Source organism: Mesoplodon densirostris, chromosome 8, assembly GCF_025265405.1.
Source record: "Mesoplodon densirostris isolate mMesDen1 chromosome 8, mMesDen1 primary haplotype, whole genome shotgun sequence".
NCBI lineage: Eukaryota > Metazoa > Chordata > Mammalia > Artiodactyla > Ziphiidae > Mesoplodon > Mesoplodon densirostris.
This window is the reverse complement of record NC_082668.1, coordinates 47,631,513-47,647,500: the sequence shown is the minus strand read 5'-3', so window position 1 is coordinate 47,647,500 and position 15,988 is coordinate 47,631,513.

Sequence of the window (15,988 nt, the reverse complement as noted above, 5' to 3'; positions counted from 1 at the left end):
ACAAATATCGTATATTAATGCATATATGTGGAATCTAGAAAAAATGGTGCAGGTGAACCGGTTTGCAAGGCAGAAAGAGAGACACAGATGTAGAGAACAAATGTATGGACACCAAGAGGGGAAAGCAGGGGGTGGGGGCGCCGGATGAATTGGGAGATTGGGATTGACATATATACACTAATACATATAAAATAGAAAACTAATAAGAACCTGCTGTATAGCACAGGGAACTCCACTTGACTGTACAGTACAAACTAACACAACATTGTAAAACAACTATACCCCTATTAAAAAATTTTTTTTGAAAAAAAAAAAGAAGAGAGACCACCAGACATACTGTCCTTCCTTACATGTTGCAGTAGGAAGCTCAAACTACCTGTGAAATGCTCTTGCCAAATTTATAACATGGATCCCATCACGTCTCAGATCTATCATGTTTTTAAACTTTTATTTTGTGATAGCAGACATTCAGAAAAGTTGCAAGAACAGTACAAAGCATTTTTGTATTCCTTTCTTCCAGCTCCTCAAATATTAAGATTTTCCTACATTTATTTTCATCTTTTTCCTCCTCCTCTTCCTCCTTCTCTCCTTCTCTCCCTCTGTCTGACTGTATGTATGCATAAATATATATAGATATATTCACATATATATGTATTTTTTTCTGAACCATTTGAGAAATGTTATAGATATGACACTTTACATCTAAACACTTCAGTGTGTATTTTTTAAAAACTAGGACATTCTCTTACTTAGCCACAGCACAATGATGAAAATCAGGAAATAATTATAATATAAAAATATGAATTTTTTATATAGACCTTATCAAATTTTGTCACTTATCATAATGTCCTTTATAGCAAAATAAAATTTCTTATTATGCACTGCTTTTGTTTTCATGCCTCTTTAGCATTCTTTAATCTGTCACAGTTCTTCAGTCTTCCTTTGTCATTTATGATACTAGCATTTTCGAAAAGCACAGCTTACTTGTTCTATTTTTTCCTTTGTATACTATCTCTAGATTTGGGTACCTTCCATTATATGGGAAATACAGTAGATAGAAGAACATATTAAAAAACACCACAGGGAGCAATCCAGAATATGATAAATTCCACAGAACAAAAGATCTGGTTTCATCAACAAATAAATGACAATAGAAAGGAAAGGGTAATTATTATGGATTTTAAAAACTTAGGAAATATGTCCTAATGCAATATGTAGAACTGGTTTGGATTCTAATTTTAACAACCCAAGTTTAAAATACATGTGTGTAGCAGTGACAGAAATTTGAAACTGGATATTAGATGACATAAAGAATTAGTGCTAATTTTTAGATGTGATAATGGTATCATTATATTTTTAAAAAATAGTTCTTATCCCTTGGAGATACAAGCTGAATTATTTATAGTTAATATGAAGATGTGTGGTACTTATTTCAAAAAATCTATTCAGGGTTGAAAGTGGTAGGCATAGATAAACATTGATAAGTGTTGCTTAATTGCTTAGGGTAAGAGGTACTTGGGGATTTGTTATACCATTCTTTTATTTTTGTGTATGTTTGAAATTTTCCATAATTAAAAAGTTAAAAAGAAAGGGCTGAATGCATTACCATGAGACTATTAAGTGATCAAAATCCTGAGCTCATGAAGTATGGGTTATCTGATGCATCCACGCATAAAGTCTGGTATGCACATTAGGGAAAGTCTAATGGACAGAATTTGGGCCAAGAAAGTTCTGGAAACACACATAATTTGCATGAAACAGTGACTCCTGTTTACAAGGAGCTTCTTATTCCACCACTCTCTCAACTAAAGTCAATGTCTCAGATGGCCTCCCAGAGAACCTTTTACAACCAGTTGATTAAATAGAAAAATATTTTAGTCTGCTTTAGGGCTCCACACCATAAGCATATAGCAGCTGAAAGTGCAATTCTGTGGTAGAAAACTTTACTTAGGTGGGTTCTAAAGGGTGGTGGAAGTAGAAAACATCCTCTGTGGCAAAATTTTACACTTTGCCTGAGATGAGCTGAGGTTAAGATTTGCATTAATCACAGATAATTGTTAATGATACGTGTGGCTGGCCAGGAACAGAATTAAAGGATGAATGACAAGACGTTTTGTGAAAATTCATGGATCTTTCAAAATAGGCTCAGAGTACAAAAAAACAGTTCCTTTGTGGAGGAGGTTCTTAACATCCAAATGGAAAGAACTGCCATGTGGATGCCGATCAGCCTTTTTCCCCTCACTTCAGCCCTAGATCCATGGGTTTATGTTGTCAAAGATGGCTTTTATTTTAACCATATGACATTTGCCATTCCTTTTTTAATTTTAACTGGTCAACAGCTTAACTCCCTTTCAGGTTTTTGGGGAATTCCCCACCTGATGAGTCTTGTTGGCAGTAGAGTACATTCTTCTCTTGTTATAAAACCTGAAAATGCTGCTTTCTTACCGAGCCCCCCTTGGAGTTAAGGTGCAAAGACAAGACATTTATAAGATATGTCTACCTCAGACTTTGAATCAGGAGCTAGTGATGCTGAGATTGGAACATACATGTAATTCTCCCAGGAGGTCATAGTGATAAACAGTAAGATTTTGTTCTTAGGTTAGCAATGGCAGAGGATCTGATGGTAGCACCCAGAGTTTAATATATTCAGAGTGGGTTTATGTGAAAATAAAATGAATTTTTATGTGTAACTGTGTTGCACAATGTCCTGACGGGTTGTGCTCTTAACAGCTCATTCATGCCACTGAGATATGGATGTCACATTAATAATCACTGTGGTTAATTTTAAGGTGACTCAAATCTTATTCTGTTTCTCTCATTTCCTCTGGTTGCTCATACTCAGTTCTTTTGGTTCTGCCCTCTTCTTATTGGTGATCTAGTTGAAAGGAATATCTGGACTTGTTTTTTTCCCTGAATTACCTTTAGTTATATGATTTATCCTTTGAGTGAAAGTCTTTCTTGTTCCTTTATTTAGCCAGGCTTTCAAAATACATTAATCTAGCCCAAGTACAGACACTGGGTTCCCATTTATCTATAAAAGGAAATCTAATACTGAAAACAAAGTACTACAAAAACAATCTAGTAGACTTATTTTCTCCATTTTTAACTTTCATGTATTTACCTCATCTCTTCCTAAATATTTAAAGTAAAATCTCAGAGACATTTAAAGTTTGGTTCAGATAATTTTCTATCTGTTATATGCAACTTCAACAGTTTAGAAACGTATATTCTACTTATAGAAGAATTATTAAAAACTTTGCTACCAAAGGAAGAAAACTATAACAGATACAAAGATGGATTCTAGAATATCAGAAGGTAGAAATTATTATTTATAGTATATTCAATTGGATCAATGTTCAATGTGATTTTAAAAAACTAATGCACCCTGTCTTTCTCTTTATTTTTATTTCTCCTATTCAGATTGAAACATAATCAACCAGCCAATCAATAATCATTCTAAACAATGGATTCAGATCTGTTGCTAGTTAGATTAGGGTAACAGACTTGAAAACGGAAAGAACCAGAACTTGGATGGGAAAAAGGGCTACTACTGAGGCTGAAAATAATATAGTAAGAAAAGACAAGTGACAGAGCATTGACACTGAAGACCACCTTTATAACTGCCCATGCTCCTTGCTATTTACCTTCACCTGGTCACAGACAGTGGGCAGCATACAGAGACCACTGTGTGCTTGTACTTTGGCAGGTTAGCAGAGTGTTCTTGCTGAGCAAGACAAAGCAGGTCAAGGTTTATTATTATTTTATAAACTTGCTGATATCATTAAATGAAATAAAGCAAGACAAAAACAATTAAGCAAAAGACTTTGCCTCTACTCAATTTAATTGAAATATTGCTGTATTCTTTGCTTTCCAAATTACTGAAATCCACATAAAAAGGATAATAATGGAGTCCTTTTGTTATGGGCATAGTTTCCCTCACAGATTCTTAAGGAATCCCTTGGCAGCCTTTATAGCTAGGTTGTAGAGAATCTACCACAAAGAGAGGCAGTACAAACCCAAAGCAAAGTGAACTTTTCAGTTTCATCATGCCCTAACAGAGACTGTTGTGAAAACCTGCTGACTTAAGGGTACTTAGTGCAGTAGCTTTACTTTTGACGGTCTTCAACTATGGAAAAAGGGGGACTCTGTTACTTTTTGTGTAAATAAAATGTCCTGTAATTGTTCCAATGGTTTCCTTCCCACCAAGCACAAAAGGAGGTTACAGGGAACAAGTGAAGTACAATACTATTTATCTCTTTTTGCTGTACAACAGGAAATTGTATTGATAAGACTTTAAGTTGCTGATTAATAATGAAATGAGTGATGTGTATTTTTCCTTTTGAGGCATTCTTCCTAGGACAGTACTGAATTTTTACCAGTGCTGCAGTGGCTTTCTCTAATATTAGATTGTATATCTCTATGAATAAAGTAAGCTATAAAAATCTTCTCATGTTGGTTTCATGGGGGAAAAAACACCCCTGAAAACCATATGTATAAAGAAATATAACTGTTAGTAGATAATTTTAAACCACACTGATCTCTCATAGGCAGGAAAATATTTTAATGACTAGCTATGGTTATCTTGACTGAGCATCTCCTTATTTATTAACTTTCTAACTAGTTTCTTTAAAATATTAAATTAACACTGAGATCCTCTTACCATGGCAAGTAAGTGGCTAATGTATTTTTCCAAAACTCTGTGGGGAGTTGTAATTGTCTGTGGAGGATTTTCCTAAATGTTGAAATGCCCTCCCTGGTTCCCAATTGCTAAGTTCCAATTTGGCTTTACTTTTTATAGCAAGACTTTGGGAAAGCTTTTTTTCCCAGAGAAACATCTTATGTTTAACTAATGTTTTTGCAGAACAAAAGGTAAAACAAAGCCTGAAACCGAATGCTCGCAGCATTTAGACCGTATGTCCATGTGTGGTTCAGGCCGAGGGGACAGGTATTTCTCACTCTTAACAGTAAATTTTAGAGTGAGCGAACAAACCAGGCACCTTCAGCCCTTCGAGTCAGGGAATCAGGCTAGGAATGTGTCGGTGAGACGAGGCTTAACTCTGGCCAAAGTCTGGAAAGTCTCAGTCTGATACTGTGAGATTCTGGGGCTGGGTCCAATGCTGACTTAAAACAGGAAATGTGTGCTCCGATGGCGCTCCGTCAGACCTAGTTGGGTATAAGACGTGCAGAAATCACAAAACGTACTTGAGGCTTTATAGCTCCAACTGGTAAATTCAACATTAAGCCTCTCTTTCCTGCTTTCTGACCTAATTCTCCCCCATAGTTGTGTTTAAATGCTACCAAGTGTATTTTGGCTTTTGGTAAGTAGAAAAGCAGAAGTCTACGACTTGTGCCATGTCTCTGAATTTGAGACTGCAATGATATCATACCTAAAGGGAGCACCATTAATCACATGGGGCAGGCTAGAAAAATCAGGGATGGAGACTTTTTTTAATAATAAAAGCCAGACTAAAATTGAAGTGGTGAGAGGAAAATGCTGAAAGAAAAAAAAAAAAACTTAAAGTATACTTTAACACTTGGAAATATTTAAACTAAGCTATGTAAAATTTATTTACATGCATATATATTATATATGTGGAAAATATATACACATATGCAATGTACACGTATATAATATATATATAAATAACATATTGCTATTGATATATTATACTTACTACAACTTTGTACTTAGTATATACGTATTTTTAAAAATTTAAATAAATATTAGGTTTAGAGAAATGTATTTTGCTTTAACTTTAAATACTTTTTCTTATTTTTAACAACCCATTTACTATTAGAGGTACTACCTTTAAAACAGTCAACCCTTCCCGCTTTGTTGAGTTAAAGGGTGAAATGGAAACTACATCAAAGAAATTATGCAGAGGCAGTAACAGTGATAAAAGTTGAAAGTAAAATGACATTGATGGTAAATCCCAGACAACTTTCTCCCAAAGAAAGTCTCATGTAAATCATGATAATTCGTTCTCTCTGTAATTTAAAAGAATGACTTAATAAGGATGTAATGGAGTAGAAAAATTTACTCATGTACGTGAACATATATTATACAGAAAAAGTAATATTACTTTCTCTCTGTGAATGAGATAAAAAGCCTGAAACTACATGACTTTATATAAAGTAAATCATGATTTTTGTATAATTATCAAAACCTTTAGCTGGTAATAGTTCTGTGAGTCTAAGTCAGAAGAGTGAAATGAATTGGTAACTTAGATCTCAGAGATAACCATCTAGTTCTTCTAATAAAAACGAGCAACTCAAATTTGGAGTACTTGTTTTCTTTTCCAGACAGCTTTGTTTATAGAAAGATAATATCTCAGACTTTCTTCGATATTCAGGCCCCAGAATAGCTGAAGCATCATTACTTCCATGAACATTTAAAATTTCTGGCAGAGACAATTATTATTCTATGGTTCTTAATTAGGTTGGTCAAAGTTGATTGTCTCCACAAATTCAGTACTCAAGTCCAGAACAAAGTTAAAAAAAAATCAACCATGCCATACTCCAATTATTTCTATCATGTAACCTCATTAAAGGAAATGAGATTCATGGCTTCATATTTCACTGAGATGAAACTTAGCTAGTCTTGTTGCCAAGTGGCCATAAAACACAATACATCTTAATACATTTAAAATGCATTCATCCACATTTCCATTTATTTAGCAAGGCACTCTACTAGGGGTTTGTGAGTAGTCTGGTTAGAATAAGCAAAACCATGTCCCATAAAATCACAGATGCTGTGTCTTGAGTGACTAGAAGAAATGTGAAAGTTACTCTGACAAATTATATAATTCATTACTATTTTACCCTCATTTATTTCCTTAAAGGAGATAAGATGTAACATAGGAATGGGGGTGGGAAGGTATATGGTGGAAGGGTGAAGGGAAGTGGGATGAAAGGAATCAAAATGTACGTAACTAGAAGAACTCAGAGATGGAAGGCGATCAACGTTTTGTTTATTCACATATCTGTTCAGTGTGATAAATCTTTGCTTTAATATTTCTTTTTAATAGCTTGTTTTTTAAATTTTAGATCTGTGGAAACTCATTCAGGAGTTCTTATGTCATTTACCATAAAAGTAGTCCTTCTATATTCATCCACCAAAATTGAAAACTGGTACTCAAACAAATACATGTATGCACATGTTCAACACAGCATTATTCACAATAGTCAAAAGGTGAAAGCAGTCCAATGGCCATCACTAGATAAATGGATAAACAAGTGGTGGTATATACACACAATAGAATATTATTCATCCATTGAAAGGAATGAAGTACTGATAATGTGCTTCACCATGGACATATATCAAAAATATGATGTTAAGTGAAAGAAGCCAGATGCATAAGGTAATGTATGATTTTATTTATATAAAATATCCCAAAGAAATAAACCCATGGGGACAAATGCAGATTGGTGGTTGCCAGGGGGTAGAAAATGGGGCTATGGAGGTGCAATTTCTTAATGGGTATAGGCTTCCCTCTTGGGGTCATGAAAATATTTTGAAACTGCGTAGAGGTGGTGATTGCACAACACTGTAAACGTCCTATATATCACTGGATTGTTCACTTTAAAATGGTTAATTTAATATTATGTGAATTTCACCTTAATGAAAATTTACGTTTTTTAAAAAGTAGCCCTTCTAGTCAGTAATATGCAAAGTAAATTGGCTTTTCAAAAATAAAAACAAAATAAATATTGTCACTCATAGATAAGAAATAATTATAATAAAATTTGAAAAATTTGTAGAGCATTTAATACACTCCTATGAGCATACTGATTTTCTCATCGCTAGAAGTTATATCTTCAAAAATCTTCTGTATTTTCAATAGGATCTGGAGATTTAAAGCCACCCATATATATTTCATATTTTCAGTAAAGTAATTAAACATCATTCTAATACAATTGACTCCCCTGTATTATATTTTTTTATATTAATATCTCTAATTTTGTAAAATATTTAATCTCTCTAGAACTCAGTTCCTCTCACTGTAAATAGAAGCAGTTAACTTGCCAGTGGATGTGAACCAGGGGCATACAACAGAAATACTCAAGTATACTCTCTGTCCCAAATCTTGTGAGTCAGAAGTAAGGAGACAGTGTCTTGCCAGGCATGTTTTGAAAAATCTCCATATTCTCTCACATTTTATTAACTATGAGATCCAATGGTCTCTACTATCCCTTACTTTTAATATTTTATATTGAAAGTAAAATATTTATGGCCAAATTATGAACCAATACCATTAGTGGACTTTCATACATTTAAACTATAATTACAAATATCTTCTCAATAATACTTTAGGTTATTTTGTTTTACATGATTAGTTACATAAGTTGCTTACCAATTTTAACTCTGCATGTGTAGATAAACTAGCTTTTAACTGTTGGATTTTCATTTCTTCTTTTAGGACTATATATATATATATATATATGGGATATATATACACACACGGGATACATATATATACATATGGGATACTTGCAAAGTGTATTAAGAATCTACTGCTTTCAATTATTGCAAAATTTCTATTTTCTACAGATTATTCACTGAAGAATGTGACTACGCATAAAATGACATGAGGTAGTATTTTTGTGGGTAGCCACAAAAATAGGCAATCAGACAGCCACTTATTGCAACAAACAATTCTTGTTGAACTGCATTCTGAAGACTGTAGAAGTCAACCACAGGGACTCAAAAATTACCTCAAACACTAATATTGAACTTGAATCAGAGTGGAAAGGTAATAGATAATATATAAAACTTAAAGACCAAAAACAACTGTAGACCCTGGACCTAATTTGAATCACCCCAAGTACCCTCCCAAAAGGAATCATATAGTCATCAAGGAGGAAAAATAACAACATACACAACTCAAACATGAAGATAATTGATATTCCTGATTCAAAATATTTTCTCATATTCCTAAAAGCCTGTTAGGTGCTATGGAATATAGTGGAATGTAGTGTACAGATTTCTTCTGTTTCATGTTTGTTTTGGGGGGGGGAAGGGAGGATTTTCCTGTCTTGAGAGAAGCTTCATATATCAGTTCTGACCTTTTTTATACAATTTCCTGAAAGGATAATGTCAGAGGCAGGGAAGTTGCATACTTTGTTTCTCATTTGTTTTTCTGGAGAACTAACTTTGCCCTCTTTATATGGCCACATTACTACAGGATATCACCATTTCTCCTTATATATGAATCTTCCCTAGAAGCAATACTTCTCCAAAACTACAACCTATGGTCCCACTTACTTTTAAGCCCCTTCCCCAAGCCATTCAGACTATATTAAGTGGAGAAACTGAAACGTGTATGATTTCTTTGAAACATGTATAATTTGACAGCTGTTCAATGATAACTCAACAAGCACCCAAATAATTTATATTTCATGCCTCTAGGAAAGACAAAGCTTAGAAATTTATTTTAATTTTGTGTGTGTGTGTGTGTGTGTGTGTGTTGTCTGAAATATTTAATATTGACCTTAAGCTTAATTCATCTGCCACAAAATAATTTGGCAATTATTAGGGATTTCCAACATAGCTAGTTAGCTATGCTGTTAAAGAAATACTTATTTAAACATGTTTATGAGCAAAAAGTTTTCATCATTGCTGTTATAGAAAAGATAGTTATATGAAATATCTGATGTACTTTAGGTTCAATAGAATTAATTTAAAAACTATTTAATATCATATCAAATATTATATTGAAAAGGACTTTCAAAATGTAAAGCTCAAAAAAAATTAGGCACTGTATTTATCTGTTAATTATTAATTAATTATTAATCAACCAGAACCAAGATAGATATATATCAGTGTTCCTTACTCCAAGGGCAATGCTTTTCTCTTACAATACGCTAGTATATTTTATAATATATATATTTTATTTGTTGAAGACCATTACAATAAGTTATTGCTATCAACACTATTATCACATGTAGGTACTTTTTATGGGTGCTTGTTTTTAAAAGTTGAAAAAGGAGTTAGAGAAAGAATGGGAGGATTCCACATCTATTTATTTCTAAGAACCATGTATGAGTTCAGCAAGGAAGCTAATATGACAGAGTAAAAACACATTGCCTTTGAAGTTTTACTCTGATACTTATTGCTTGTATGACCTTGCTTAAGTTACCTGTGAGCAGGTAACTTAATCCCACTAAGCCTCAGTATTCTCATTTGTAAATTGGATGACTATGACTGTGATTGAATGAGGTTAATGCATAGTCATGTACATAGAAGGCACTTAGTACTTATTATTTTCTGATCCTCCCATTCTGCCCCACAGCAAACACCAACTGTTATATCACAGAACAGTAGAATATACAACATATAATTCTTTTAAGTTATATTTATATTTAGTTTTTAATATCTATTATCTGCATAGTACTTTACTAAATGTATGAGAAATTGTATAACTTTTGATATTTGATTCTTTCATGAAATGATCATGAAATCTAATGAAAAGACAAGATACACAAAACATTTCATCATACAAATGAGTGTAAAATAGTAAAAAAAAAAGGGGGGGATATGAAAGACTTTAAATTCAATATATTAAGATTTATGCTTACAAAAATATATGAAGTTGATTATAATAATATCCCTTTTTTTAAAAAACAAGGACAAGTAAAGAGTGTTACGGCTAATTTTTAAATGAATGATAAAGACAACGTTCTTCAGGATTTCCTGAAAAATGGGACTATGTTAAGACTTTTAACCTCTTTTACATTTTGTACTGCTTTGGAGTGAGATTGGTGAAGAGTTCCTTGGATCATAGTCAGCAGTGGGGCTAGTTCCTTCTCCACTTTCAATGTTGGCATGGAGATGCTACAACAGTCATTAGGCATCAGCATTTTTTTTTTTTTTTTTTTTTTTTTGCGGCACTGGGCCTCTCACTGTTGTGGCCTCTCCCGTTGCGGAGCACAGGCTCCGGACGCGCAGGCTCAGCGGCCATGGCTCACGGGCCCAGCCGCTCCGCGGCACGCGAGACCCTCCCAGACCGGGGCACGAACCCGTGTCCCCTGCATCGGCAGGCGGACTCTCAACCACTGCGCCACCAGGGAAGCCCTAGGCATCAGCATTTTGACTTTCGCCCATCATCAGAACCAGCCATTCCTTGGGCACCAAAAGAGGTTTCCCTTGTCACACTAACTGGCCATGTTGTAATACTAAATAAAACACTATAGTCTCATGGTGGCGCTCCCTGAAATGCCATCAGCAGCTCAACTCCTTCTTTGGAATTAATAAAAATTAACATTTGTTCCTGGTTATTAGAAACAAAAAATAAAGACAATGTTCTATATTTTCTGTCTTCTGTTGCATGGGAAGCTCCATAAGTACAGAGATCTTTGTCTCTTTGCTTACTGATCTATCCCATGCACATAGACCAGAGCCAAGCAGATGCTCAATAAATGTTATTTTTAAACAAATATTGAATGAATTCAAAGGATAATGATTCCCGTGGCATAATCAATGAGAATAATGTGAGTGAGCTGAAACATAAAAATAATCCTGACAGACGGGTAGGTTTGGATAAGTAGTGGGATAGGAGGATGATCTGAGTGGAAGGACTGGCTTAGGTATTCCTGAGTACTTTTTATTATTCAGATAAACATCTGATATATTATACAAACTAGCAGGGAAGACAGGCATTAACCATGACAAAAGCTGCCAAGAAGCCAATTAAGAAGGAGAAGAGCCAACTGGCTTTAGCAAAAGGATTCCTTGTAGCTTTAAGATTACTTTCAGTAAAGTGCTGGAGGTGGAGGCCAGATCGCAGATCAGTTATGAAAGGGGGATAAAACAGAGCCAGTGGGTCTTTCAAAGTATTTGGTAGTGAAGAAATTATGTATATGCCAGTAGTTAAACTCAAGTAATTTTTAAAAATATTGTCTATAAAATAAGAGAAGCTTGAGCATGTTTAAAGAGTAATAAGAAAGACAGAGAGGTTGAAGATATCAAGTGAATCAAGGGTAATTGCTTATATAAGGTTCCTCAAAATTAAGGAAGGTATCTAATTCCAATCAAAAAGGAGTAGGGCTTCCCTGGTGGCGCAGTGGTTGAGAGTCTGCCTGCCTATGCAGGGGACACGGGTTCGTGCCCTGTTCCTGGAAGATCCCACGTGCCGCGGAGCGGCTGGGCCTGTGAGCCATGGCCGCTGAGCCTGCACGTCCGGAGCCTGTGCTCCGCAACGGGAGAGGCCACAACAGTGAGAGGCCCGCGTGCTACAAAAAAAAAAAAAAAAAAAAAAAAAGGAGTAAACTTGGACAGGAGTACATACTGTGGTAAGCAAATTAGCTACATATTTTTTTGTTTTTTTAAGTTTTATCACAAAAATGTTCAAATATTCAGAAAGGACATAAGAATTGTATAATGCACACCCACATTCTCATCACTTTGATTCTGTGATTAACATTTGGTGATATTAATCATGTATTTATCCATATTTCCATCCTATTCATGCACATATCTGTCTTATTTTTGACATATTTCAAAGTTGTAAATGTCAGTACATGTCACTGCTAAATCTTTCAAAGTGTGTATCATTAACTATCGTTCAATATTTCTAAAACGTTTCTGTGATAAAATATACAAATGTGAAAAGCACAAATATTGGTTGTTCCATTGATTGAATACTTTTGGAAAATGCAGTTACCTAGGTAAGCCAAACATCTGGCAAGGCATAAAATATTTCTGTCACCTCCCCAAAATTCTCTTATGTTTCTTTTCTTTGCCCTCATCCCACTGTTCTGGTTCTTTTTAACCACAGATTAGTTTTCCCTGTTCTAGAACCTGATATAAATGGAATGATGCAGTATGTATGTACTCTCTTGCATACTTTTTGTTTTGAGTTTCACCCATGTTGTTGCAGATATCTGCAATTTGTGCTGTTTTATTACTAGATAGCAATCCATTTGTACAAATATAACACAACTTTCTTATTTATTTTCCTCTTGATGTATACCTAAGCTTCAGACAGTTTTATAAAACATATAAAACATATGAAAATTCTTGAACAAGTCTCTTTATGAACATATGCTTTCTTTTTCTTGGTTAAATACCTAGGAATGGAATTTCTGAGCTTATGGAATATATATGTTTAAATTTTGAGTAACTGACAGAGCTTTTTTCAAATATGGTAATAGTGTTGAAGAATTTTTGCCATAATTATATGAGATTTCTAGATTATTTTATATTTAATTTCAGTCATTCTGATTGATATATATCTTACTGCTATTTTATTTTGCATTTTCCTGATGATTTCCAAAGCATCTGTTCAAGTATTTTGTCTATTTTTACTGGGTTGTTTGTCTTTTTGTTATTGAATCCTAGGAGTTCTTTATATACCCAAGAAACCAGTCATTTTTTAAAATATATGTTTTGTGAATAGCTTATCCCAGCCTACATCTTACCTATTAATTTTCTTTTTTAAAGAAACCACTTTATTAAGGTATGATTGGCATCCAAAAATCTGTATGTATACAACTTGCTGAGTTTGGAGATAAGTATATATAAGTATATATCCATTAAACCATCACCACAATCTTTGCCATAAACATATCCATCACCTCAAAAAATTTTCTCTCATTTTCTTTATGTGTATGTATGTGTATATATATATATATATATATATATATATATAGTGTGTGTGTGACAAAAACACTTAACACTTAACACAAGAACACCTAATACAAAACAGTGGTATTAACTATAGGCACAATGCTCTACAGCAGATACTTAGGACATATTCATCTTATATAACCGAAACGTTGTACCCTTTGACTAATATCTCCCTATCTCTCCCTTCCCTCAGCCCCTGGCAACTACCATTCTACTCTCTTCTTCTGTGAGGTTGACTGTTTTATATTCTTCACGTAAGTGATATCATGTAGTATTTGTCCTTCTGTGTCTGGTGTATTTCACTTAGCATACTGTCCTCCAGGTATATCCATGTTGCTGCAAATGGCAGGATTCCCTTCTGAATAATATCCCATCATATGTATATACCACCTTCTCTTTATCCACTTATTCACTGATGGACATTTATACTGTTTCCATATCTTGGCTACTGTTTAAAAAAAAAGCTTCAATAAATATGGGAGTGCAGCTATCTCTTTAAAATACTGACTTCAATTTCTTTGAATATATACCCAGAAGTGGGATTGCTGGATCAGTCAATTTTTAAATTTCTGAGGAAACTCCATACTGTTTTCTATAGTGGCTACGTCAGTTTATATTCCCAAATTTCTGTGTAATTTTTTTCTTCTTATAGCATTCTTTTCCAAAGGTATTGTCTATAATAATTCATTACAGTGTTTGTAATAAAAAAGTAGTTATATATCCTTTTGCCCAATTTTGATTAAGAATTGTGGCCATATATTTACACTGATCAAATGTGTGAATTGACACAACTCAGTCTTAGTTTATACAACTTTGTATAACAAAATTTATTCAACAAAATAAAAGTCTATCATGTTCCCAAATCTGGATACTTAAATTTATTTTTTTCTTCCCATCTACGTGATTTGGTATCACATGGACACAACTCAACTTAAGGAAGTACACAGAACATGGCATGCCTATTATAATAATGAACTTTCAATTGAAATATTAATCTTGTATTCTGCATCTCTAAGAGGTCTTGGGAGTTTTCACAATATAAATCATTAACAAGAATGAAACTGGTTGCAACTGGCATTTATCTCTAAGAATCAATTGGCAAAATGAATTTTATTGTTAAAGCTACAAAGAAAGTCAGAACAGGACATCAAATTTCTGGCTGCTTGAATGAAATCCTTTAGGTCTAGTATCTATATTAGCAAGACAATTACAGCAAAATTTTTATGCTTAAAGACATTTCTGCTTTCTCCAGTTGCCTGAGTTGAGTCATTACCTCTGAGAGAATCCATTTGTTGGCAAGGGAGAGATTGGTTATGTTCACTACGTGCTTTGTGTGAAAGCCAAAGTATATTTTCCTTTTCAATGTAGCATTTATAGGATCAATTTCTGCTGTATTTGTACCATAGAACATATTTGCAGTATGTCTAGTGTTAGTAGATCAAATCTGCCTCTAGGCTTCTGTTTGCTTTCCTGAGAAACAATAGTCAGGTAGTGATGGAAATTCCATCTGTACAAATCTTTCAACAAGTCTCTTTTTCATTTATTTCCTATTGTTCTGACATGTATGGATTGATATATCAGATTGTCTCATACATCCTTTAAAAAAGTCAGTTTATGTATAAAATTTTGAGCAATATTTAATAAATTTGATTTAATATAACAAATACAGAAAACTGCATTTCATAATTGCAAAATAAGCATTATTTTCCAATGCACATAAAACATTTACCAAAATGACTATTATTTTTTTCCATAAAGCAAGTCTTAACAAATTTTAAAGACCTAATATCCTATAGAGTATGTCTTCTAACGATTGTTAGATTAATCTAGAACAAACTCAATATTAGAAACGAACAGATTCAGAAATATTTGGAAATTAAACAATACAATTCTTAGTAACCAATGGGCCCAATTACAACGAAAATTAGAAAATACTTGGAACTGAGTGCTTATGAAAATATGATATATTATAACTTGTAGAATGCAGCTAACTCTACTTAGAGGAAAAATTTTGCCTCAAGTGCATACACTAGAAAAGAATAAAAGCTGAGAAATAACTTACAAAAAGGAATATAAGAAGAAATAGAAAATTTGAACAGCTTTATAATTATTAAAGAAGTTAAATCTATAATAAAAAAAAATTTTTTTTCCCCAAAGAAATTTCCAAACCCTACTGGTAAATCCTTTCTTAAAAGAAGGAAAAAATAGCACTCATCTTATACAAACTCTTCCAAAAATATATGCATTTAAAAAATGTTTCTCAGCCCTTTTTATAAGGCTAGCATAATCTTGATATCAAAATTTATAAAAGCACTCCAAGAAGAGAAAATTAAGGCCAACCTCTATTTTGAACATACATGA